The sequence below is a fragment of the Palaemon carinicauda genome, chromosome 3 (assembly GCF_036898095.1).
Source record: "Palaemon carinicauda isolate YSFRI2023 chromosome 3, ASM3689809v2, whole genome shotgun sequence".
Classification (NCBI taxonomy): Eukaryota; Metazoa; Arthropoda; class Malacostraca; order Decapoda; family Palaemonidae; genus Palaemon; species Palaemon carinicauda.
Genome location: NC_090727.1, coordinates 30,540,969 through 30,568,720, shown reverse-complemented (window position 1 = coordinate 30,568,720; position 27,752 = coordinate 30,540,969). Strand labels below are relative to the sequence as shown.

The following is a 27,752-nucleotide window of genomic DNA, read 5'->3' as shown; positions in this document are numbered from 1 at the left end:
TGGTGATTATGTCATTACGATTCCCACCGGTGAGAAAAATTGACGCTAAAAGCCCATACTTATACATGCTAAGGCTATTCGGCCAATTTCTTCAAAGAAAACTTTGAAGTCCGTTTTCTCGAAGCTTAAAGTTTTAAAAGTTGCATCTACTTTTTTATTATTGACTAAATTTTGCTGGCGGTAATTTTAGTCTTCTGGAAGCGTTTTAGACGTTATAGAGCCTGTCTTAGCAAAGATCTGGCAGTAATTTTAGTCTTTTGGAAGCTTTTCGAACGTAATATCAAAGATCTGGCAGAGATTTTAGCCTTTTCTAAACTTTTTTTACTTTTCGAAGAAACGAAAGACTTTCCCGTGAATAATAATAATATTTAAAGAGACTTCTATATATTGATAAATTCATTTGTAAAAAAATAAGTAAATAAAAAGTGCTATTTTTGCATATCGAATTATATACCAGATGCTTTTTAAAGAAAAGAAGTTAGTTGTGGAATAGAAAAGTAATTTTAGGTAACCCCAAAAAGTCACTACAAAAAGAAATTTCTTAACCAAACTGTATAATTTTTTGAAAAGCGTTATTTTCTTACAGTAATATAATCAAATGAGGCGTCATTAACCTTCGATGTCAGGATGCCAGAGAACTTTGCATCATTCACTCATTGCATCAAATGAATGAGTTACTGGTAAATCTCTAAGTTTGTGCATATGATCTTCACTTCTAATAAAGTGTCAATGTAGGCCTAAATGTAAATTAGGTATGAAATGGAAATGGAGAGGTAAAAACTTATTTATCGAAGTATATATATATATATATATATATATATATATATATATATATATATATATATATATATATATATATATATATATATATATGTGTGTGTGTGTGTGTGTGTGTGTGTGTGTGCGAGTGTGATTTGCATATGTATGAGGACATATGAATGGGTGCATTCTGTATGGGTATGTACAGGAATTTTTTTCCTTGCTTAAATATTTTAAAAAGTCTGGAAGAAAATGTCGGAAAAGTAGTTCATGATATATTTACCCTCTGATCGTATAGCCAGCGGAATTATGTGTGCATTTAAAGTAATATTTGTTCTATCGTTAAATTCATGACATTGAAAAGAAAGACATGCTTAAAGAATGGATAAATAAGAAAATATAATGTTTACACGTTCCAACAATCCTGGGAAATGTATTGTTCCGCAGTCGGGTATGTCATTACACTCCCTGTTATAGATGGAGGAAGACAGAAAACGAGACTATCTCTTCTTGTTTCCGACATTTTCTGCAATTTAAACGGTCCACGTTTTCCAAAGGTTGGTAGCGTTAATTTAGAAAAACAGTTGGGGTGTATTTAAGTATCTTCAGAGTTATTTTCAATTAAAAGGTTGATTCATTGTAGGTTGAAATGTTGATTTAGAGCCGGCAGTCATAGGCCAAGATATTTTGGCAATGGCATAACTAAATAAGTCCAAATCTTATTTTCCGTGCGGTTGCAAGTCTTAGTGTATAATGATTATTGATCATAATAGACCAAAGAGCTTTTGAAACTATTTCAAGACGTATTTAAAGGATTTATCAGTTCGTTCTATGTGAAATTGTTTCATTTTCGAATTAGAAACCGAAATTATGACTGCAAGGGTACTGGAGTATTTTGACCACACTTCGGTTCATCATAAGGTACCTATAAGTATAAAAATAATATACTGGCTATTAATACATTATTTTTTCTAAGTTATAGATCATGTCAATTGAACTCTAATAATATATTTGAATATTATTAATTTACATTTTTTCTTTCATATGACGCTCAGCTATTAGAAATATGTAAAATTATAGGGTTTTATGTATGAAAGCGGCCACCTGTATGTATGATGACGGCTGAATAAGCAACGGGACGTTAGCCCCCCACCCGTTAGGAAAGTAGGTAAGGACATGTCTTGTAGGGTAGGGTGGAGGGCCGGGTGAGTTTAGGTTGGTTGGTGTCCATATTTTATGCTCGCTGGAAGAACTGGCTGCTAATATCCAAAGGCTCCAAATTACATATATATATATATATATATATATATATATATATATATATATATATATATATATATATTTATTTCTAACCGAGACCCAATTAAATTGAAGGTCGTCAAATATTTGTAGTTGCTATGTTTCTTTATGGTAATAGTATAGAACACCACGCTCGCCATTTACTTCAATATAATGTAATCCTGCAGTTCTCACCTTCTTGCACAGTAATTAGGGGGTTATTTAAATTCTAGGAAAGCAATAATTAGCAAAATATGTTGAAGAGGGGGGAAGGGGTTATAAAAAGAAAATAGCTCGGTTTCCTCACTAAACGACTTGGAACTGACATGTCAACAAAGTCAACTAAACAGGATTCGTGATGCCAGTGTGCATAAATAGAAGTTCGTGATGCCAGCGTACATTTGATTTACTGTATATTAAAAATATACTTAATTAAAAATTAATTAATTACTTAAAAGTGTCTTTAAAATATGCAATTTACAAATAGTGACACTTTTGAGTAATCACAATTCTTGATTAAGTATATTTTGAATATACATTAAGTCAAATGTACGCTGTCATCACGAACTTCTGTTTATGTACGCTGGCATCACGATCTGTTTGGTTGGCTATGTTGACGTCAGTTCCATGTCGTTTAGTGAGGAAACCGAGCTATTTTCTTGTTATAACCCCTTCTCCCCTCTTCAACATATCTTGCTAATTATTGCTTTCCCAGAATTTAGATAACCCCCTAATTACTGTGCAAGAAGGTGAGAACTGCAGGATTACATTATATTGGAGTAAATGGAGAGCGTAGTGTTCTATATTACCCTTTTTGTTGTTACAGTTTCAACCAAGTTCGGGTCTGTTATTTCTTTACTTATCAAACATTTTTGAGATTTGTACGAAAAACCTACTCAAATCTTCGGCAAATTAAGGGTAACCGAAATAGAGTCCTTTCAATACACGTCATCAAACTTCCGGTCCGCCATCTTGAAGGGCATACAAAGACGCGTTCAGTGAATAGCTATGGTTGAGCTGTTGAATATTTAGCCATTTCATCACATTCACATTCACACAATGCCCAGTTTTTGCGCTATTGTTGGCTGTGGGAATCGAGGACGAAGAGATGACAAGAGTTTCTACCGCATACCGGCAGTTATTCAGAATCAGGACAAAGATACAGAAGAATTATCCAAGTGCAGACGTGACTTGTGGTTGACCAGAATATCACGGGCTGATCTACGTGAATCCTCACTACCCTAAGCACGTATCTGTTCTGATTATTTCATATCAGGTCAGTCTCGGCTAGGCCCTAAAAGTATCATTATTCCTGTGTAAACATGCTATATCCGATCGCATGGGTGACTTCAAAAGTATCATCGTCAGTTCAGTGTGTAGTGTGTGTGGGGGAGGGGGCATCTCAATTTTTAAACATCAAAAGTGGCATCTCAGATTTACAAAACAAAAATTAAAAGCGCCCATATTGGCTATATTAACAAAGGCTACTTACCTAGGTCTCTTTCGCCAAGGTGCTCATGCCTATATATAATTAAGTGTATATTTATATTTATTTTAATTTGTGTATTAAATTGTGCAGACATACAGGCCTATGTGATGAATAAACATTGATTATAAGTAATAATAATAATATCTGAAAGCTGGTTTAATCCGAAGGGGTCTTCAGCTTATATATGAAACATCGAAAAAATAATTAAACTTGCGCATTTAATTGCAAGGAGGCAAAACGATCATCCAAGAGCATTACAATAGAGTTTGTCCATCATATGTTTATATGTATATAAGAAATTATAGCATTTGTAACCAAACACAAACACAATGGTTAGGCATGAACCGATAAAGATTTGACATAATAATGCAAAACTTTTACATACATTTTGACAATAAAAAATTATAATACACAAGGTTAGGCTAAATGATCAATATTAACATTATAATTATAAACACTCTCTTCATCGGCCCAGTGTTTATCTAATTTTGGACTTAAAAGCATTAAAGGGAAAAACAACAAATTCTGGAAGCAGATTATTCAATGGAAATGTATGCCCACTCATGTTCTGGGTTGGCCAACAGTACCAAGTAGTTCACCATATCAATGTATGAAATACTGGGAAAATCCTCAATATTTTGACTGAATGAATTCTGCATCTGGCATGGATCTAGGCCATCAATTAGATTGAGTTTCTGCTTGTAAAAACGCTTATCATCACCCGACAATTGTTTGACAAAGTCGCTCTCATTGTCCATATTCGCTGTAGCAGCCGCCATGTTTTCGCTTTGTATGCCCTCCAGCATGGCCGCCGGCGATTCCCAGTGACGTCATTGAAAGCACTCTATATTTGCCGTTAAGTATTATTCTTAAACGGTGTCATGTTAGTTTGTATACTGATGATAATGCATTGTGGGTAAAAATGTCTAATCTTCGTTTGTGTTTTGGTTATGATATATGGGTAGGTCTACAGTAAAAATGCTGAAACCTGATTGGTTGTTTTGGTTCAAGATTATCCAATTACTGTAATTACAATTTTGGAATTTATGCCCTAAAAACACAGTTGACTCATCAATTCCATTGCAGAGGTGCAATGGTTGTTACTCTTCATATCTTGACATTATTGGCCGCTTTTATGGACATTACCATGGAACTCCAGAAGTAGTAAAAAGGTTTTGAGTGAACATTCGGTGCTACCTAAAAGTGTTGTGTCTCAAGTGTGATTCTGGTAAGGATTTATTTGTGATTTACTTTAACATAATGTAAGGATTTTATTGTGATTTACTTGCAATTTGTGACCTGAGAAGGGGAGTCCGGGGTCTTGCCCCTGGCTAGGTCCTAGACCTGGGAAGGTTTGTGACCAGAAAAGGGGGATCTGGGAGGCTTGTCCCTGGCTAGGTCTGTGACCTGGGAAGTGGAGTTCGGGGGATAGGTCCGTGACCTGGAACTACTATGTTAGGTTAGGTGGTTTTGTTATGTTATGTAGCCTTTTATAAATTTCGGAAGTGTTAAATAATGTTTTGTCCTGTTTACGCACACCCATAGTCCAAGCTTCCCACTTTAGGTAGAATTCATGGAAAACTATATTCACTCTAGAAAATATATACTTTTATATCGGATATCAAAGTTTGAAACGGATTTTACCATTTATTTTTCAAATGAGATAATGCGGTCCTAAGTGCTACATGTAGGTTTAAGCTAAAGTCAATCTGTTTAGTCTATTAGATCCTTAAAAAAAAAAAAAAAATAGAATAGGCATTATGTTTCGCACGGCCTAAACCACCCAAAAATCGTCTGCATCACAGCTCCCAGATTATGGAGGATTTGGGTGGGAAATCTGGATTTTACAGCAGGATTGAACTCATGTTGAATGCAGTGCACTAATTTAAAAAGGGAAAATTTCATAAATTTCATCATAATCACATGAAACATTATTGTTCATTATGTAGTATTGCAAAATAATGGACAATGTGTATGAATACACCGAGAGCAATAGGGCTACCCTGTCATTGGCACCAAATCCTGGCCTAGCTAACCTGAACTCTTCCCACCGAGTAAAGCCTAAAATAATGCAAATTGAGTAAGGTTAGTTAGGTTCAGCCTGACATAACTTGCATAACCTATCCTGCAATTCTATATACCCAGTACTGCAAATAAATGAATAAATCTTGGTCCCAACATATTTAAGGCAACCCTTTCAAAACATTACATGGTGCTTCCTGTTACATGAAGCAAAAATGGGGACAACTCGTATGATTATACACAAGATATACCGACTTTCCCTACCCAGTAATGTTAACTAACCTTAACCCAACCTAAGATGCTACATCCTTACCTAGCTAGACTAAGACACCACCCCTACCAAAAGTTATTTACAATGCTGTAGATAGAAGCAATTTGAGGATATATATCAACTTGACATACGGTACAATGCTGAAGATAAAACCAAATTATGGATGGATATCCAAACTTGACCTACTGCACGACGCTAGTTCAAAACATAACTCAAACAGTAATCAGAATATTATTTTATTTCAAGTTCTGCAATATTATACACCTTGGCTGGTCAAAACTTTACTCAAGGCACAACTAAAATACTTGCACAACATAATACTTGGTAACTGTAGACTGTAAAAGTTAAATATAATGTAATAACTGCATTTGTTATGAGAAGTGTAGATTGCTGACTATTTGAGCATATTTTGCTCATGAATGTAAAGAGGCAAGAGATTAATAACTTGCATAAAAAGCAACACGTGGAAACTCTCTTTTCCGGGCATTAGAAATCGGTGGTAAATAATCGAGCCTATTACGGGTTTAAGACCTATTAGTCGGTTCGATCTCGGTAGACTACCAGCTTTCTCTTTTGGTGTAATTTATATTTTTCAATATTTAACTTAGCCGGTGATTATAATAGCTGCAACTCTGTTGCTCGACAGAAAAATTCGCCAGCGATCGCTACACAGGTAGGGGGTGTACTCAACAGCGCCATCTGTCGTCCAGATACCCAGTACTCAATGTAAACAAAGAACTCAATTTTCTCTCTGTCGAGCTATCGACAAGACGCTCTTACTCGCTGTTGCTAAACTGGAGTTTTTTCACAACTAATTGGTGAAGTACTTTATTCTAGTTTTGAGCTTTCGCTATGCAGGTGTTTTATCTTCATCTTAAATCTTGAACTCGTTTTGGATAGATTTAATTATGGTGACAAAGAGAGTATGGACTTTCTTTCACTTTTAAATGGCCGACCCTTCCCTTAGACGGAAGTGTGTTTAGGCTTTTAGTAATTATCTTATCACGTTATAGATTTTCCTCTATATATTTTATATCTCTCCGCCTTTATTAGGCCTCTTCGATTAACTTTCCATTTATTATAAACATATAAAAATAAATTTTAATGTTTTGTTTATATAGACCTTTCCTGAGAGTAGGCGGTCCTAACTTGGAAACCGAAGTTAATCAACGAAGAGCTAAGGATTTAAAACTTTTTAAATGTAATATTTTATGAAAGAATTTCTTTTGATAGTCTTCGTACTGTTTTCAAAGATGAACTAACGTTTAGTTTTTTTATGCTACGCAGTTGTTGACGTTCAGGACGTTCAACATGCGCTCTATCGTTACGATAGAGAGAGAGTGTATCACGGTTTCACTTTGCAGTAAGAGTAAATCGATTCTGACGTTTTGTTCATTCTTTCTTAGCTTAAATGTTTTAAATTCTAATTTAAAGGAACTTTTTATTTGATAAACCTTTCAGTTTTTTCCTTTAGTCAAATAACGTTTTTTTTTTGACGAAATATAATTGGGCTCTTCTCTTAGGTGCGAAATCAAGAGAGAAAGAGAGAGAGAGATAGAGACGGAGGGAGAGAGAGGAGAGAAAACGTCCCGTTCAAGCGGGTAACGTTGTTCTCGTGTTACTCGCGTCCCTAGTCGCTGTACGGGGAGGAAGGATAAAACGTTTTTAGGTTTTTATTCTCGTCCCCAGGCTATGTGCGGTGAGAGATTGAAAACGTAGTTATATGAACTAGTGTTTAGTCTCTTTCCAAGCCACTGATTTTTTTATCTTAAAATATGTTTTCTGTTTTTTGCTGGTATTAATGAGCTTGCATTATACGACTGATTTCGCATTAATACCTTTTAATGAAGGGTAGAATTGCGTGTTTCAGGTAGAAATAAGTGCAAAACAGAAAATCGAAGTGATAAAGTGATATGCGCAAAGTGTTACAGTGTTGCGTCCGAGGCGCAAAGTGTTAGTGTTGCGTCCGAGGGTTCGTCTGTTCGTGCCTGTCGTTCACCTAGTCCGGGACCTCTTACATGCTCCCAAGCCCAGGGGAGAAGTAATGTCAAACGACTTATGGGTTCGAGAGGCCTTGACCAACGAACAGACGTTTTTCCCTCTATGGTATCGGGTGTATCTTACCAAGATCTCCCCTACCATAAGACGAGAGAGACGTTGTTTCTCCCCGTCATCCGAAGGCTTTTCGCATAAGAAACCTGTCACAAGGTTTCAAAGCCCTTAAGCGAAAGTCAGTCCTTTCAGGACAGGTCCAGCGTCCTGGTTACAACCATTAGGACAGCTCTGACCCTATGCAGTCATCGGATAACTGCTCGCCGCCTAACAAAAGCGTAACACAAACTCCGAGAGTATTTTTTTGTAGGCAAAGTGTTGCGGTCACAGACGTTACCCTCGTCTCTTACCACAACCATTTAGACTATTCTACCGATTAGTCCGTTGAGTCTAGCCGTTTATCTCATCGATATCCTGGCTTTCAGCCAACCTAACGTTCCTTTGTGCTTACTGTTGACGTTGGCGTAGCTTAGTCACGTCAGTCAGGTTGTTTAGAACCACACTCGATGCGGTCTCGTGTGGTTTTTCAGCTGCATTTGGACGTTAGGCCACTTGCTGATGCTCCTGTTGACGTTCAAGACGTTCACTAACAATCGGAGTTGACTTGTTTTGACGCTGTGCGTCAACCTCCGCATTCTAGAGTTGTTTTGACTGCTCAGTCTAGGCAGTCAAAGCAGTCTCGAGTGGACGCTGTGCGTCCTCATGCACCTGTTGTGGTTGACAGTTCAGTTGTTGACAGTTCACAGACTGTCAAGCAGTTACATGATGTTGCGTTCTGGTCTGCTACTAATGCACCAGTGAGTGTGGACTCTGCTTGTAAAGCATTGCCACCACGGTAGGTCTCTCCCTTGCTTGAGACTCAGCTTTTATCGGACAAGGTTCCTGTAGATGAGGAAGTTGCTGTTCTCCCTCCTACTGATATTCCCTTGAGGACTCTGTCAGATGGAGAGGAGCCTAAAGCTGCTTAGCCTCCTATGGACTTTAATTAAATCATGATGATTTTTTTTTAAGGATCTTTGTCCGGATCTTTTTGGTAACTGCTGCTCCTCGTTCGCCTAAACGTCAGAGCTTACACTAGGCCTAGCTACTTCGAAGCCGTTGTTTTTAAGCTAGTGCTCTCTCGCTCTCCTAGAGAGCGTTACGTTGGCTAGGCGACTGGTTTTTCACCAGGAGGAGTTTGGGGGATACAGCCTTTGCTTTCCCTTCTTTTAAACTGGTTTATAGAGCGAGAGTCTGATATGACACGAGAGAAGTTCTCGGCTTGGGGGTTCATGCCTCTGCCCAGATAGACTTCTCAATTCTTGTAGACTCTCCCTGGCGCCTAGCCAGGAGACGCTCCAAGTTGTTTACAGGTCAACTTCACAGCTGTTTTCGAGCCTTTGAAGTTTTGCTGTACAATTATGTCACGCATAACAAGGCTTTCAGGGATGGTAAACGGTACCGCCTCAGTCGCTAACCCCGTCTGTTGCCACACCTGCTCCCGTAGACCCTAAATGGGCTTTGCTGCAAGACATGCAGTCCAAGCTTGCGTCCTTGATAGAGGACTTTAATGCGGAGAAGGTTGCTACCGAACCTTCTGGCCAACAACCTTCCAACCAGTCGGTTGTGCGCCCTGTTGACGCTGAGGTAACCTACTCGCGTCTGCCAGTTGAGGTGGTTCCTCCACCGATGCGACCCAGTGTGGGTTGCCAGCCGCACGTTGACGTTAAGCGACGCTCGGAGGTGGTTGTTGACGTTCAGGACGTTCAACAACCAGCAGAGGTGACTTGTTTTGACGCAGTGCGTCAACCTCAGCAACCCGGTAGGGTGTTGACTGCACAACCCAGACGGTCTAGACAGTCTCGGGTTGACGCTGTGCTTCCTCGCGCACCCATGGTTGTTGACAGATCACAGACTGTGCAGCAGTTCCATGATATTGCGTCCGGCTCCGTCACACATACACCAGTGCGACCGGACTCAGCGAGCCAGACGTTGCCCACTCCGTTGCTGTTTCCTCATCAGTTTTCGGATGAGGAACCCTCTGATGAGGACGTTGCTGAACAACAAGACGATCAGCCCCCAGAATAGATCAAACCCTGCTATCCATCCAGAAGATGCTGAAGAAGGAACGCTGCTCAGTCAGGCTGTGGATGAGTCTGGTAGGGACGCTGTCATCCGTGGAACAATTTGTGTCACTAGGAAGACTACACCTCCGTCCTCTTCAATACCATCTAGCTTTTCACTGGAAAAAGGACAAGACGCTAGAAGCGGTCTCGATCCCGGTTTCCGAAAAGATAGTCTTGTCTGACTTGGTGAAAGGACAATATCATCCTAAGAGAGGGTCTTCCCCTGGCTGTTCAGACTCCCAACCACGTTCTCTTCTCGGACGCATCGGACGTAGGCTGGGGTGCGACATTAGACGGTCGGGAATGCTCGGGAATATGGAACTCGAGTCAAAGGACAATGCATATCAACTGCAAGGAGCTACTGGCAGTACATCTGGCCTTGAAAAGCTTCAGGTCTCTCCTTCAAGGCAAAGTGGTGGAGGTGAACTCGGACAACACCACGGCTTTGGCGTACATCTCCAAGCAAGGAGGGACCTACTCTCTGACGTTGTACGAGATCGCAAGGGACCTCCTCACCTGGTCAAAAGGTCTAAACATATCACTAGTAACGAGGTTCATCCAAGGCAACTTGAATGTCATGGCAGATTGTCTCAGTCGGAAGGGACAAATAATTCCAACAGAATGGACCCTCCACAAGGATGTATGCAAGAGACTTTGGGCCACCTGGGGCCAGCCAACCATAGATCTCTTCGCAACCTCGATGACCAAGAGGCTCCCAATATTTTGCTCACCAATCCCGGACCCAGCAGCAGTTCATATAGATGCCTTTCTCCTAGATTGGTCACATCTAGATCTATATGCATTCCCTCCGTTCAAGATTGTCAACAAGGTACTGCAGAAGTTCGCCTCTCACGAAGGGACAAGGTTGACGCTAGTTGCTCCCCTCTGGCCCGCGAGAGAATGGTTCACCGAGGTACTTCGATGGCTAGTAGACGTTCCCAGAACACTTCCCCTAAAGGTGGACCTTCTACGTCAGCCACACGTAAAGAAGGTACACCAAGGCCTCCACGCTCTTCGTCTGACTGCCTTCAGACTATCGAAAGACTCTCGAGAGCTAGAGGCTTTTCGAAGGAGGCAGCCAGAGCGATTGCTAGAGCAAGGAGAACATCCACCCTTAGAGTCTACCAATCGAAGTGGGAAATCTTCCGAAACTGGTGCAAGTCAGTATCCGTATCCTCGACCAGTACCTCTGTAACTCAAATAGCTGACTTCCTCTTATATCTGAGGAAAGAACGATCTCTTTCAGCTCCCACTATCATGGGTTACAGAAGCATGTTGGCATCAGTCTTCCGTCACAGAGGCTTAGATCTTTCCAACAATAAAGATCTACAGGACCTCCTTAAGTCTTTTGAGACCAACGAAGGAGTGTCGTTTGGTTACACCTGGTTGGAATTTAGACGTGGTACTAAGATTCCTTATGTCAGACAGGTTCGAGCCGCTACAATCAGCCTCCCTGAAAGATCTCACCTTAAAGACACTTTTCCTGGTATGCTTAGCCACAGCTAAAAGAGTCAGTGAGATTCATGCCTTCAGCAAGAACATCGGATTCTCATCTGAAACGGCTACATGTTCTCTACAACTTGGTTTTCTAGCCAAAAACGAGCTGCCTTCTCGACCTTGGCCAAAATCGTTCGATATTTCAAGCTTATCGTATATGGTTGGAAATGAACTAGAAAGAGTCTTATGCCCTGTAAGAGCTCTTAAGTTCTATTTAAAACGAACTAAACCTTACGAGGCCCGTCTGAAGCTTTATGGTGTTCAGTTAAGAAACCATCTTTGCCTATGTCAAAGAATGCTTTATCCTATTTTATCAGACTGTTAATACGAGAAGCTCATTCCCATCTGAATGAGGAAGACCAAGCTTTGCTGAAGGTAAGGACACACGAAGTTAGAGCTGTCGCAACTTCCGTGGCCTTTAAACAAAATAGATCTCTGCGAAGTATAATGGACGCAACCTATTGGAGAAGCAAGTCAGTGTTCGCGTCTTTTTATCTTAAGGATGTCCAGTCTCTTTACGAGAACTGCTACACTCTGGGACCATTCGTAGCAGCGAGTGCAGTAGTGGGTGAGGGCTCAACCACTACAATTCCCTAATTCCATAACCTTTTTAATCTTTCTCTTGAAATGTTTTTATTGTTGTTTTTGGGTTGTCCGGAAGGCTAAGAAGCCTTTCGCATCCTGGTTGATTTGGAGGGTGGTCAAAGTCATTTGAGAAGCGCCTAGATTAGAGGTTTTGATGAGGTCCTGTTGTATGGGTTGCAACCCTTGATACTTCAGATCCTAGGGGTCGCTCAGCATCCTAAGAGGATCGCGAGGCTCCGTAAGGAAGACGTACTTAAAAAGGCAGAGTAATTGTTCAAGTCGACTTCCTTACCAGGTACCTATTTATTTTGTTTTTGTTATTTTGATAACTTCTAAAATGAAATAAAAATTCTTAGCTCATATGATGTAAACATATTTTGCTGGTCTCTACCCACCCCCCTGGGTGTGAATCAGCTATTATAATCACCGGCTAAGTTAAATATTGAAAAATGTTATTTTGATAATAAAATAAATTTTTGAATATACTTACCCGGTGATTATAAATTAAAGGACCCTCCCTTCCTCCCCAATAGAGACGCAGTGGACCGAGGAGAAAATTGAGTTCTTTGTTTACAATGAGTACTGGGTATCTGGACGACAGATGGCGCTGTTGAGTACACCCCCTACCTGTGTAGCGATCGCTGGCGAATTTTTCCTTAGAGTTTTTCTGTCGAGCAACAGAGTTGCAGCTATTATAATCACCGGGTAAGTATATTCAAAAATTTATTTTATTATCAAAATAACATTTTTCTCAGGTAAAACACGTAAAAACCAGACACTTCTCAATACATTATTCGTGCAAATACATAATAAGAGAGAAAAAGTTAATCAAATTACATCAGGTAGAGAATTTTTTCAAGTAATTTATCTTCAGTGCCACCACAGGGTTGCTCTCGTTACGTTCATATGTTCCCAGATTACATAACTCCACCCTATAGTTCACTGCGGCAATTTTCACCTAAATGCCCAGTAGAGCCACTCACTGAGCCTGGTGCCCTAATAGATATGCTATACCTTCTCTAAATGCATTACTATTGGCTATTAGTTTTTGGCAGGATGTTTGGTTGATGATTAGTTTATTCATGGCTGGTTTATACATGACAATTCAGAATGCTTTTCTCTCCCGTGTTTAAGATCTTTACTTCGAATTGGCCAATCACAGTCAGATATATTTTAAACACAACTTTGATTGTTTTTTTTTTTTCTTGAAATTTGTTAAACAATGCGCTTCACCATTTTTTGTTTATTTATTTCAAATGAAAAGGCCTTAGTTCAGACATGGTTACTCATTGGGGGAGATGTTATTATACTGCAGACGAAGCCATTTTACTACAATTAACTAATAACAAAGAAAGTTTCAGATTTCTAAATCCTTGACTTTCAAGAGGTGCTTTTTAGATCCTATACTGCAGGGAAATCTTAGTATATACGCTGTATGCTCAAATAGTTGATCAGTTTCTTCTTGAATGCCTTAATATCTTGTCTTTTGTATGTCTAGTGGGGGCTTATTTCATTGTCTTTGGGCAGCGTCTTTGAAAGTTCCAGAACGTACAGTAGACATGTATCACGATTCCAATAATTTGATTCCATCGGTTCCCTGTTCTCGTGTCAACACGATTTATTGGCTGCACGATATGTAGCAATTCTTGGATATTTTGGAAGTCCAGTTCTCTTTACCTGATGGGTTAATGTACATTTGTTCTGTAACTGAAATACAAACCACGTTATTTAATAAGGGTTTGTTCAGTAACAAATACAAACCACGCTATTTAATATGGGTTATTACTTCGGCGGAGCTGAATGACGAGCCATTAGATTTTAAATGAGGGTTTACTACCGCACTGCTAGTTAGCGGGGGGGGGGGGGGGGGGGTAGGGAGGGGTAGCTTGTTACCCCCCCCCCCCTTCCCTCACACACCGGTCAATACTTCACTTTACTTTTGGCTCGAGTGGAGAACAGACCTACCTGTGCTCTCTCCCTCGCTTTGACTGCCATTAATCTGTTATACTTTTTCTTTATCAGAGTGTGTGAAGTTGGCCTCTATCATCATGCGTACGTGTCCTGGTTTACCTGACCGCCCTTTTGGGACCTTTTATGTCGGCGGTAGACACGGATCCTCACACACCTTGTGTGCTCGCCATCAACCTCCTGCGCACCAGCAACCTCCTGCGCACCAGCAACCTCCTGCGCGTCAGCGTTCTCCAACGCGCCAGTGCTCTCCTGCGCACCAGCGCTCTCCTGTACGACAGTAATCTCCTGCGTGCCTGTGCTCTCCCGTGTGCCAGTGCTCTCCCGCGTGCCAGTGCCCACGCACAGCAATCGTCTCTCCTGCGCGCCCACGATCTTTGGATCTGGGCGCTGTTGGGAAGTCTAAGGTGACTTCTCCTACGCACCAGCGCTCACCAACTTGCCAAGAGCTGTCTCCAGCTCAAAATCGCTCCGACACATGCAGTCTCCTACTCGCGCCCACGAGGATACGCGCACGCGCGCCCCCGCCCATTCTCTCCTGCAGTTACGCGCCACCATGCTAACGCGCGCACACAAGATGCGCGCCCACGCGCACAGGCTTCAACTTCAAAGCCCTGATCCTGCGCACGCAAACTTTCGCCTACGCGCGAGCAAACATTCGCCTGTCCACCCACAGTCTCTCGCCCGAGCTCCTACGCGCCATCATTCTCCTGCGCACCCTCGCAAACGCCGCACGCATCAGCAGTCTCCTGCGCGGGACCCCGGGTATTCTTCATCGCTCGAGCACCATTACACGCCCCTACGCGAGCATCGATACCGAGATCCTTAACCAGGAGAAGGTTGCGAAGTGTGCTATGCAAGCCACGACATCTGGTTAGGGACCTTAGGTATCCTGATACGTTCGGAGGATTTATCCAAGGAACGTACCAGGAAAGCTGTGGAGAACTTTCTACTCTCAGGCACTCGCATGATCAAGTTTCTGGCCCACCAAGTCTCGAACATGTGGGTGAACACCATCCTGAAACGTCGGGATGCGGTGTCTGAGAGGTTCCACCAGAAGGTCCCTAGCCCCGAGATCAATAGCCTCAGGCATTCTTCCTTAGAAGGAACAAACCTATTTAAGCCTAAGGATGTGGAACAGGCTGCTGAGAGGTGGAGGAAGTCCCAACAAGACTCCTTCCTTGATAGGGCTTTGACATCTAAGCCCTATAAGCCTCCAGCACCCCAGCAGTCCCGTCCGACCAAGACCACGAAACCGTTGGCAGCAGCGAAGACAGTGGTGTCTAAGCCCTTTCCTGTCAAGAATAGGAAAGGCAAAAAGTCTTCTGCAGGAGGTAAGAATCCTAGAGGGAGCAGCTGAGGCCGCAAATCCTAGGATTGGCAGTCCCCCTGCATGTCCACCAGTGGGGAGATGCCTACAAAGTTGCGCAGACAGGGGGCAGCAACTCGGGGCCGATTCCTGGACGATTTCTGTAATCGGTCAGGGATATCGCATCTCGTTCACAATATCTCTACCTCCCCTGACAACGAATCCAGTGTCATTGAGCTCCCTTTCCATGGGATCAGCAAGGGAGCAAGCCCTTCGGGCAGAAGTCCAAACCCTGTTGAAGAAGGGCGCTCTCCAAGAGGTCCTCGGCGGGTCTCCAGGCTTCTTCAGTCAACTCTTTCTTGTAAAGAAGGCGTCTGGAGCCTGGAGACCAATCATCGACCTCTCGGCCCTGAACAAGTTTGTCAAACAAACTCCGTTTAGCATGGAGACTGCAGACACGGTCAGACTAGCAGTGAGACCGCAAGACTTCATATGTACACTGGATCTAAAGGACTCATACTTCCAGTTCCCAGTCCATCCGTCTTCAAGGAAGTACTTAAGATTCAACCTAGACAACAAAGAGTACCAGTTCAAGGCGCTGTTTATGTCTCTCCACAGCATTACAGGTCTTTACCAGAGTGTTCACCCTAATATCTTCGTGGGCACGCAGGATCGGCATCCGTCTCCTCCGTTATCTGGACGACGGGTTGATCCTAGCAGACTCGGTGTCATCCCTCCTTCAACACCGGGACAAACTTCTGAGACTTTGCCAGGATCTGGGGATTATGGTAAATCTCGAGAAGTCCTCTCTGCTTCCCACTCAAAGACTGGTATATCTAGGCATGATTATAGACACCAATCTCCACAAAGCCTTCCCATCAGACGACAGGATAGCAAGGCTGAGGAAGGTCGCAAGCCCTTTTCTCATATGAGAAGAACTTTCAGCCCAATCATGGTTACGTCTCCTCGGTCACCTTTCATCATTGGCTCGTGTAGTTCCAATGGTCGCCTCAGGATGAGATCCCTCCAGTGGCGACTCAAGTCCCGGTGGAATCAAGATTACGATTCCCCGGACGTCCTGATCCCTATGGGACCTGCGGAACGGACGGACCTCCAGTGGTGGGTGACAGACGAGAACCTACGAAGAGGAGTGGATCTTCTTGCTCCCCCCCCCCCCGGATTTGATGCTGTTTTCGGACGCCTCAAAGAAAGGTTGAGCGATCCACGTACTGCACTACACGACCTCAGGCCTGTGGTCAGAATCAGAAAAGTACCTCTATATAAATCTCCTAGAGATGAAGGCTGTCTTCCTGGCCCTTCAACAGTTCCAACAATACCTGGGGGGTCACTCTGTGGTGATGAGCGACAACACCACAGTAGTGGCTTACATCAACAAACAAGGAGGTACCTTTTTGAAGCAGCTATCCCATCTTGCAGTAGAGATACTGAGATGGGTCAAAACCCACTTGATTCTACTATCGTCATGCTTCATTCCAGGCAAAAGGAATGTGCTCGCCGACAATCTGAGCAGAGCGTCTCAGATAGTGAGTACCGAGTGGTCTTTGGATCATCTAGTAGCCAACAAAGTCCTGACTTTGTGGGGTTCTCCGACTGTGGATCTGTTCGCAACAGCCCTGAACTTCAGGCTCCCGCTGTATTGTTCCCCAGTCCCAGACCCCAAGGTTCTCTTGCAAGATGCATACCAAAAACAGTGGGACAACGTCGACGTTTACACCTTTCTCCCATTCTGTCTGATGAGGAAGGTGCTCAACAAGCCCAGAATATCTGTCGATCTTTCGAGGACCATTTATAGCTACGCTATGGCATCACGCAGAATGGTTTCCGGACCTTCCACAACTCCTATCAGAGTTACTGAGAGAGCTCCGTCCACGACACAATCTACCACATGCCAACATCTTTCACAAAGCCGTAGCTTCGACCTCACGCCTGGAGACTATCCAGTATCTCCTCACTAAGAGAGGATTGTCGCAACAAGTTGTGTACAGGATTTCTGAACACCTGCGTAGGTCATCCGCAGGGTCTACCAGCCAAAGTGGCGAGTTTTCTGTGGTTGGAGTCGTGAAGGGGTATCTCTCCACTTGATACCACTATTCCAGCGATAACGGAGTTCTTCGTATATTTGCAGGAAGAATGCGCCTTTCAGTCTCGGCAATGAAAGGCTATCGCTCAACCTTAAGTGTAGCCTTCAGGCTCAAAGGAGTGGACATGTCTTCCTCGCTGGAACTTTCCCTACTCATACGAAGATATGATCTTACCTGCCCTCAGTCGGAAGTGAGACCTTCTCCATGGAACGTGGGTTGAGTTCTCAGGTCTCTTAAGAGACCTCCCTATGAACCATTACACCAGGCATCAGATCGCCACCTAACCTGGAAGACGGTGTTCCTACTAGCTTTGGCTTCGGCCAAGCGTGTTAGCGAACTTCATGGTTTCTCGTATGACATCGCCCATTCAAGGGGATGGGGGGAGGTAACGTTCAACTTTGTCCCTGAGTTTATTGCTAAGACTCAGAATCCTTGGGTAGCGGATCCTCGGTTCGACTCCTTCCGGATTTCTAGTCTCTGTTCTGTAACAGATGACCCAGACCATCTCTTACTATGCTGCAGTCCATCCTCATGTGCCAGTATTATTCGTCAGCACAGGGAGGACTAAGAGGAGGGTCACCAAGAACACCATCTCGGAATGGATTCGTAGGGTGATTCATCTGGCCTTGAATCCAGATCCTCCTCTGTCACGTCGCCCTAGAGCACATGATGTCGGCCATAGCTACGTCCCTGTCCTTCAAAAGAAATTATTCAGTGACGCAGGTTCTTCAAGCTGAGTTGTGGAAGCGTCAGACAACCTTCACAGCCCATTACCTGCAAGACGTGACCCACAGGAGGCTCGATACGTTCTCTATCGGTCCTGTGGTGGCTGCACAACAGCTGGTTTAAAACCCCAAGCTCCTTATTGGACAAGTAGCAGAAGGTTGAGGGCATTGTTACCCAGTTTTAGTCTGCATGAATGAAAAGGTTTGACTGGCCCTTATTCTTTTCTTCATCATCCCCTCTTTTGGGGAAAGCAGAATCCTGGGTTCTCTGCGTAGCTGACCTCAAACCACTGCAGGTAAATCATGTTCCCTTGTGTTCCTAGTATCAAGTTAATACTGTCATGTCCCCATACCCTGATGAGGTGGTATTGGGAAAGTCCTAGTCTACAAGTTTCCTTCTAAAGAACTTTAGATCAACTTCCTAGGATAGGTCACACTTCATTATACCTTCACACACACAGCTTGCGTAGGCTGCAGTTCTTGCGTAGCAAGGCTCTAGCGAGGTGGAGGGACTCCTTATTTCTTGGGTGCTGACACACTCAAATAACGAGTCCCCAGGAAAAGCCAAAAAGCCAGTACTGGCTGGGACGTCCACCCTTCCTAATAGCGTGGTTTGTATTTCAGTTACGGAACAAATGACAAATTCGTAGATAATTTGTATTTTTCCTAACTATACAAACCTTAGCTATTTAATCAAACTTGCCCACCAGCCCTATCCCCCTTGAAGTCCTACCTCCAAGCAAAGTGAGCTCAAGCACAGGTGTGTGTGAGGGGTGGGGCGGGGTAGCAAACTACCCTCCCCTACCCCCGCTAACTAGCGGTGTGGGTAGTAAATCCTCTTTAAATTTTAATGGCTCGTCATTTCAGCTATGCCGAAAGTAATGGCTCTATTAGATAGCTAAGTTTTGTATAGTTAGGAAAAATACAAAAGTATCTACGAATTTGTCATATTTCAAATTCAATTCTTGCTTTAATATGCAGCCAGTACCTCCGTCAGAAATAAAAACTGTCCAAAATGTTCCTAGTTGTGCTCTTTACGTAGAGATCAACAATAATGGCTGTGTCGGTCAAGTTAGACAGACCCTACTAGAATCATACATTTGTTGATAAGTGCTATTTTGAACTTTAACCATTTAGTGTGAGCTAAGGATATGGCTGTCTAAGGGTGAGTGGGTAAAGCCCACACCCCAATAAGTAAGGATGCAGCTTTTAGGTCAGGTTAAGGGTGGAAGTTTGTTAGCTGGTGTTCTTGTGTGTTTGTCCCTTTTGAAATCAGACCATATTAAAGATTGAGAAGTCTATCTGAAAGAAAACAGTACTGGTGTTAGCTGTGGCAATTAGTCCTCTTATTTTTGTATGAAGAAACGTTTGTATCTGTTGAGTTTCTATTGTTTTATTGGTTTCTACTGTTATATTCTATAATTTGTTAGTTTAATTTGATCCAACTCAAAACCTCGATTCCCACCTGGGGTTCCGCCCTTACTGTTGGGAATTGTGCTGGGTGGTGGTAATCAGAAAAGGATGCCTTTGGTTTTTTATGAAAAATTGTTGGGTGGGAAAATACCGAAATTTTAATGTTACTTTAATGCCTATGTATTTGTAGAAAGTGCTTGTGGGGAGAAAAATATATATAAAGATCTTATTCATTTACTTACTAGCCGTCACGTCTGTAATGAGTGCTTTAACGGGAGTGCAATCTAATTATAATGACATTTAATTAGTATGTGATGTACATAACCTCGTTTTAAGGTTTTGTAAGTGATATAGCATCACCAACAAACTGGAAAGTTACAAAGGGTGAAGTCTCCAATCAATGACAACTAACTAGTACCTTAGACTAGGTTAGGTGGGTATGACATTAGACATAATGCATCCCACTCAGTTTTCCATGGCACACTTGAGTTATGAATTTTTCTAGCAGGTATTGATGGGATTTATGCTTATATGTCATTTGTATATGGTATGATGCACTTGTTTTTATGGTATCCCCACATTTTAAACATTTTCCCTGCCTCCCATTCAGGCTGACCCATATGAGGAAGGTCCTTGCCTTTAGAAAGCCACTTGCCTCTGCCAGAAGGGAGTAATGGAGCTTATCCAACCGTGGGTACCCTTGTAGCTCTAAAAGCAGAGAAAGATCCTGTTTTGGTAGCCATGGATGTTACACAGGTTTCTGATGAATTTCCAGTCCCACACTGATCCATTGCCATAGGGCTGATATAGGTAAGAAATATGCTTCTCTTGGAATCCACTCACCACCTCAAGAAAGAAGTTGAGCTAACCCTTTGACTGTTTCCCCTAGATTTGATCAGCTAGGGCATGAGTCTAGTATTTCAGATATTACTGACATGCAGGAAGTAGGAAATGGTTCAAACACCCACTCCATAAAGGCAGGAAGGAGGAAATGATCATAACACCATTAAGGCAGAAAAAAAAAGGAAATGTCCAAGCACCCAGTCCTTTCTGGCAGAAAAAAAAAAGAAAAGGGTCTAAGCACTCACTCCTTTCCGTAAAATTTGGAATATGTCTACCTTCCAAACCTTCCTAAATTCTGCGGAATACTCAGTGGTGGTCTTAATCATATTGATATCCTTATCTGATAGCTCTTTGATTAGGTTCCTAGCGTCACGAAGTGGCCAGGCCCTTCTCTTTTGTCTGAACTTCAGTGCCCCGTATCTGTAAGTTGCTGTACCCTACTGACGGAGATATCCCTTCGTTCAGCTCTAAGAGCTATATTTATCAGTGTGCTATTCTTAATGATGGGTATCATGGGTGGTAGATACACAGGCTTTTTTTTTAAATGTTTTTATCAAGAATAATTTGATCTGTAGATATTTGCCTACAAAGAATAGGAGTTACATGATTATATATTATTGTTCATTGAAAAATATCTGTCAAAGGGTAAATTAGGATATTTTTTAAACTAGATTTTTATAGATAAGTCAATTCATTAATAGCCTACCAGTGAATGGGTAATATATTTTGAAAGGTCATTTTAGATAACTATAAAAGCAAGAAAGTCATGCTCAGTTTCATTAAATGATTATACAAAATGGTTAGCGAGTTTTTGAAATGTTTTCACAAATTTTCTTTTATTTCAGGTTCATATTGAGTGATGAGATATGGGAGACTGAAAATGGGAGGTCTATGATTTTCCTGTTCGTCAATGAGAGATTGGAATTTGTAACAACCAATAAATAGCAGTAACTGGAATTATAAAAGTAAGGCTGATAAAGAGCATTGTGCATAATATTTTAATAGCATTATAAAAACGTCGACTTGTTAGTAGATTGACTTTTAAGTAAATGTTAATTGGGTTAGCCCTTTTATGAATTATGATGATTATAAATTGTCAATAGGTTGCATTGGGACAAATAGATATATGGATTGAGTAGGATTTAACTTAAATAATTTTATTTGTAATTAGTCATTCAGTGTAGAATTTACGTTTTAGTAGGTTGCAGTAAGATTGGCTTCTTGTATTGCATTGACGATTGTAAGTTGGACGAATATATTTTATCAAATGAGGGTGTCAAATGTGTTAAGTGCTCTTGTTAGAAGGTATTAGTAGAGATTTAATTGAAAATTTTATTATGAAAGTGTTGAATTCCCAGTGTTTGTTTCTACACAAATACTAACCATCGTTCTTTAATAAGAGTAATTTCAGCCTGGTTGGAACTCAGCTGTCAGAATTTATAGGGTGTAATCAGTTACTGAAGTGTGGCAGTGGAACCTCCGTCCACTTGCCAGCCCACCGAGAAGCGACTTCAATCATCAGGTTATACAAACATGTACTCAGAAATTACCAGAGATATCTTTTATGTAGATATTTTATTGGTATAATAAATAACATGACTAAATTAAAAGCCAGGTGTCTTTTTATGGAACATGTGGAAGAACTTAGGGAATTGACTTTTAAATACTGTGTACTGATGGCTCCAAATCTGATTCTGTCATTGGATTTGAAGTATATAGTAGTTCTTTTAAATGAAGAGGTGCACTTCCTCTAATATCCTCCATATTTATTGCCGAACTTTATGGCATACTAACCACTGCTGAGAAAATAGCATTGATGTAAGGTGGTAATTTTACCATTTTTTAGTGATGCAAGGAGTGTCCTTCAAGCTTTAGAAGTTTTTAATTCCAGTAACCCTTTAGTTTTAAAGATTTTAGAATGGCTTTTTATATGTGGGCTGAGAGGTATAACAGTTCAATTTTGTTGGGTTCTAGCACATGTAGGTGTGTCTGGAAAAGAGGAGGCCGATTCACTGGAAAAGAATGCCGCAGCAGAGTTACTACCTAGAAGATATTCCATACCCTGTAATGATTTTTTACCCACAATTAAGCATATTATTTATACTAATTGATTATTAGGATAGTTTAATTGAAAATAAGAGGAGAGAAATAAGTGTGTAATATCCCCTTGGAGGTATAATAGGATACCCCGAAAGTGGGAGACCACCTTTTGTCACCACCGCATTGGTCACACTCGGGCGACACACGTTTTTTGTGGCTGGCCAACACCAACTATTTTGTGACGGCTGTTTAATACCCCTGACAGTGAGGCATTTGTTGACTGAATTCCCCACTTATAGTAGCGAAAGAATTGGATATCTGTTTAAGGCTCGAGGTGAGGATGGCAGGTTCATCCTTGCCAAAATACTTGGACATGATGTATCGTACAATGCTAGTGGCATTTTTAAAATTTATTTCAGAAGCAGGTCTTCTAAATGCAATTTAACTTCGATAACATATTTGTTTTTATTGATTTAATTGAATAGTCTTTTCCTTTTTTATTATAAACGATATCGGCGTCAATGACCTTTGATGTCAAGATGCCAGAAAACTTCATATTCATTCATTCATTCATCGTGTGCAAGGTATTTTAATGAAGACAACAGTTTTTCATTTATATCTTATAACTGTAGCTTTGGGACAGCTGTGTGACCCTCCTACTGACTCCTCCTTGTTCTTGTTGTTGTACAGTATTACTGTTTGCTGTCTCCCTCATTAGTATGGCCGTTTGACGATAACGAATCCTCAGGGAAGGTCAACTCTTAGGCTACGATGTACATTCATTGAAAGAAGTTATTGCCATGTGGGATCAGAAAGGATGCCACCCATCCCCCTTCGTTCCATGTCTTCGTGATATTAGTAAGATGCTAGGGACATAACCATGTTTCTGCCTCTTTTCTGTCTTTCCCAGTGAGTTTCTTCATCGGTCTTTGCAACCCTGTGAAGGCAAACTTCAGATCATTTCCTCCTCTACCTCTTCTTTGCTAGAGCCCTGGCTGCAATTTCAGGAGAACAACAAAGAAGTTTTAGAAATCCAGTAAGTTTTACTGATAAGACTGAAGTTTGTTTGACTACAATTTCTCTCCCCATGGGAGTGTGTGGGGTACCTATTTCCATACGATTGCCAGTAATTCTCTTACAAAACGAAACATAGCAAGCACGTAAGATCTCCAATTGCAGAATCTGTTAGTGAGAAATTCAAATTTTAAAGAGAGCTAGCTAGCTCTGTGTTAAGTTGCAGTCTCCCTGATCGGTTAACAATTATGTACACTTTTCAATAAGAAAATTCTAGATTTTGCTTTAGACTGCACATTTTTCTCTTGATATTTTAACTTGTCTTTAATAACTTTAGATGCTCTAGGTAATTCATTATTTATTTAGTATGGTTGTATATACACCCATGTAACATCATATACTTCATTAAATGCTTTATATTACGGATGGAGTTATATAGAAATTCACTTTATAATCCTGATATCAGTACACAAGTCTGTGAAAGATAAACTGCCCATTTACCAAGTGGAATACAGAAGATTAAGTCCTAATTTATGATGATATTCTTATTAATGCTTAGGGTAATTGGGTAGATGACATAACCCAAACAATTGTTTGTTAATAAATCATTAGGTAAAGTATATAGCCCTGAGGTTTAGATTCATACAAAGGAGCACTGAAATTTAGGAGCTTCCAATTGTGAGTGCCATGCCGACTCTTTGTTAAAGATTTGGTGATATAAACACACTATAATATCCTGAACAATAATACATTGTTAGCTGAAGTAAAATAAGATTAGTATTTTCATTGAACAATAATAGGTATGTCAGGGGACAAAGGCAGTATAGGGCAGCTAATGGTAGGTGAAGGCAGGATCATATAATTAATGGATAAGCTTGGATATATTTTACCTTGATTTAAGGTAAAATTGTTAATCATAGGCAAAACATATATAATGTTGTTCTACATTTAATAATGTTAAAGACGTGAGTCTAATAAAACCAGGTTGTCAGTTTGTGTTGGATAGGTTAGTCCATGGGTGAAGTATGCCCAGTAAGCAGGGCCCCTAGGATTCAAGCTTCTATGAGCCCCTTGACACCCCATAGCGACCCCCTCACCCCAGCATATTTCACGATCTCTCGTAAAATTTATTAAGAAAATATTACAACTGTAGTAAATATAAGTTTTCACATTTAACACTAAAAATAAACTTTCATCCCTGGTGGCCCCTGCTCTTGGTTTCAGCTAAGTCAGCCATATGGATAATGGGCCCTGCCAGTAAGTCAAAGAAATAAATGTTGAATAAGACCATAAATTAACTAATTAAGACTAGTTTAGTGAGACATTGTGTGTATGATAAGTTTTTCCATATTCCAAGGCAGGAAAAGTAAGACGGTGAAATTGGGTAGAATAAGCTGGTTCATTAATTGAAAGCTAACCAGAAAAACCACTAAGATGAATTAATGATTGTGATAGGATACTTGGAGTTAGTTTATGGAGGATCCATACAATATGCACTACAAATTTAGTATGTCATTTCAATTACGAAAATGATAAACTTACTAGATAAATTTAGAAAGTTACATGTCTTTTAGGAGAGTGAGAACACCACATTAATTACTGTTTTGCACATTACTATACTCTTGTATACTAAGAAATATTCTACACCTGACACTATTAGTGTGGCAATAAATCTATTTTTACTCAGAATTTTTATATTTTTCGATGATTTTTTCTATGACTAGGCTTGTGTGTGACCTGGTATCCACTGTGGTGTAAGGTAGAATATTTTATTCAGAGAACTTTGGTTTATTGAGTATCCTTTGAATAAAATTGCAGGGATTAATCGAAGGATTACTGGAGTTCCTGTTTGTCATTGGATTACATGAGGCTAATCATTAGATTATTGTAGTGAAATAGGATTTAGGAGGTAATGCTTTTCCACTTTTCAAGATATACTTTTGTATGAAAAATTTGATTTAAATGTCATGGATATGTGTAGTTTGGCATTATTTTCACTATTTAATTTTAATACATCAGAATATTTTGTATTCTTTGTAATGTAATTCATCATGCAGAATATTTGACTAAAAACAGTGATATCGATATTGAAGTGCGTATTAAAATATTCAATGAGTAAGACATATTTCTGTACAATTAACATCTTTTATTTATTTTTCAGACTAAAATTGCCAGAAGAGAAGGAAATTATTCTAGCCTCCTGCTTAAAATAGAAAATTAAACTGCAAATATACACTAATGATGAACATCGATAGAGGATAATCTCGGAATTACTGCAGAAAAAAAAATCAGAAAGTTTCCAACGAAGACAAGATATCAATTTTATTAGCTTCTGATTTCAAAAGGAACATCAAGTAGTCTCGCATGAAGTGATCATTCTATTGTCAAATGTTTCTCAAGTATAAAAAGACCCTTATGAGAAATAATATTACAGTATTACAAATATCTTGAAATGTACAATTGACCAGATTTTGGGAGGTGGTGTTATCTTAGTCACTCCATTTATATCTCGTAAGTTCAATAACAATGACTAACTGAAGATAGAAAGGAGTAAGGTTACAGTAAATAAAAAATTAATTTTTTCAATAATGATATTACCAGATTAATTCTAAGTTTATCGAAGTGTCGTTTTTTCTGTAAGCTGTGAACTTAATTATTTAAGATATTAACTTTTATTCAGTTTAGTAGCAAGTATTTCATTTGCCATTAGTTTTTACAAAGTCAGCTCATATAAAGTTAATTTAATTAGTTTTTAATTCTATTTCTAATTAATTTTCTAATTATATAGAAAAAATAAAAAAAATTCCAAGTACTGTAAATTCTAACAACCACCTAAAATCTTATATTGAAAATTAGGCACAGAACGTTTTGAGCTTTATTGATTTTTTGAAAAAAAATTCAGATAGCACTTTTCTAATTATTATTTGATAAACAACCATAATCATTCATTTATATACCTGTAACCTAATTTGCGAATACGAAAAATACTGAATGATAATGGATTCCTATTACCTCTTAAATTAACAGGAATTATTTTAGGTAATGTCAAATGTATTGTTTTATGTATTGTAAATGTTTTTTTTAATGAGGAAATTTAACATTAGCGAATAATTTAGGCCAGAAAATGTAAATGAGAAAGGAAATTTGCTGCTAATGCTTTTCAGTTTCCATTGACTAGATTTTAAATCGAATGTCAATTTCCTTTGGACCTCTTTAACATATCATTTTAGAATTGTGTCAGTAAAGTACTGTAAACAAGTTATCTAAACGTGGGACTGAAGGGGGATTAACTTTATTCTTTTCTAGCGTTAGATTAAAATTAATTCTACTATTCATACATTAAAATATAGTACATTAATTGGATGTGAATATAACCTGAGACTAATTATTCTAACTGTGTATCATTTCATCTATGTCTATAGTATATGCTATCTTATATCTTGTATTTTGAGATTGTCATCTAGTTATTAGCAACTGTCACTGAATTTTTTTTGCATAATTTCGAATATAGGCTTATGGCGCTCTAAGTAACCACATCTTTCCAGTATTGTTCTGTCACTGTTTTATTTTGGATAGAAGAATAGCTTATCATGTTCTAGCTATCAACACTAGAGATATAAAAAAGTATTAATAGATGAATTTGGGTTATGTGTTTCAAAATAGAAGTATATTTTTGTCCCCCTTGCAATAGTGACGTATTTTGCTTATCTAAAAATCTATTTTAAAGCCAAAGTACTAGAATTATTTATCCTATATTTCAGTTAAGGTGAGAACAAAGTATGCTTTTTAAAGAATTTGTTTTTATACTTATCAAATAGGTTTACATATTGTGCGAGCAAGTAATCCATTTATCTTGTATAACAAGAAGAAAAGAAAAGTCATCAATAGAATAATAGTGAGTAATTGTCAAGGGAATCGCTGCATTTAAGTTCTTAAATAGTATTGCTAAATTTCAGAAAGCTAATTCTCTCTCTCTCTCTCTCTCTCTCTCTCTCTCTCTCTCTCTCTCTCTCTCTCTCTCTCTCTCTCTCTCTCTCTATTAGAATTAAGGTTATATTCACAATTAAAAATATACCAAATGCTAATTAAGTTTACATAGTTAGGCAACCCTATGTCCCAAGGTGTTTGTAAAGTTATTTTTAAAACGTCATATCAGATGTTTTAATAATTTTAGTTGTTATTGTTTACAAAATATCAATATTTTATTTATTCCAGTCATGTATGACATTCCAAATACTTGTTTGTAGTAGCAGAAGCTATTTATTTATATTTTCAAAGAG

The 27,752-nt window shown here is 39.9% G+C and overlaps 1 long non-coding RNA gene across 2 annotated transcripts; it reads left to right on the top strand.

The window, feature by feature from the left end:
• Window positions 1–1,219: 1,219 nt before the first annotated feature.
• On the top strand, window positions 1,220–26,984 carry LOC137638234 (uncharacterized). 2 transcript variants are annotated; one of them, XR_011043936.1, is made up of 4 exons: window positions 1,234–1,316; window positions 4,613–4,754; window positions 21,264–21,383; window positions 25,634–26,984. It is a non-coding gene; the product is annotated as an uncharacterized lncRNA (long non-coding RNA). The 2 variants fall into 2 exon arrangements; XR_011043935.1 differs by lacking the exon at window positions 4,613–4,754 and having other exon boundaries at window positions 1,220–1,316.
• Window positions 26,985–27,752: the final 768 nt, after the last annotated feature.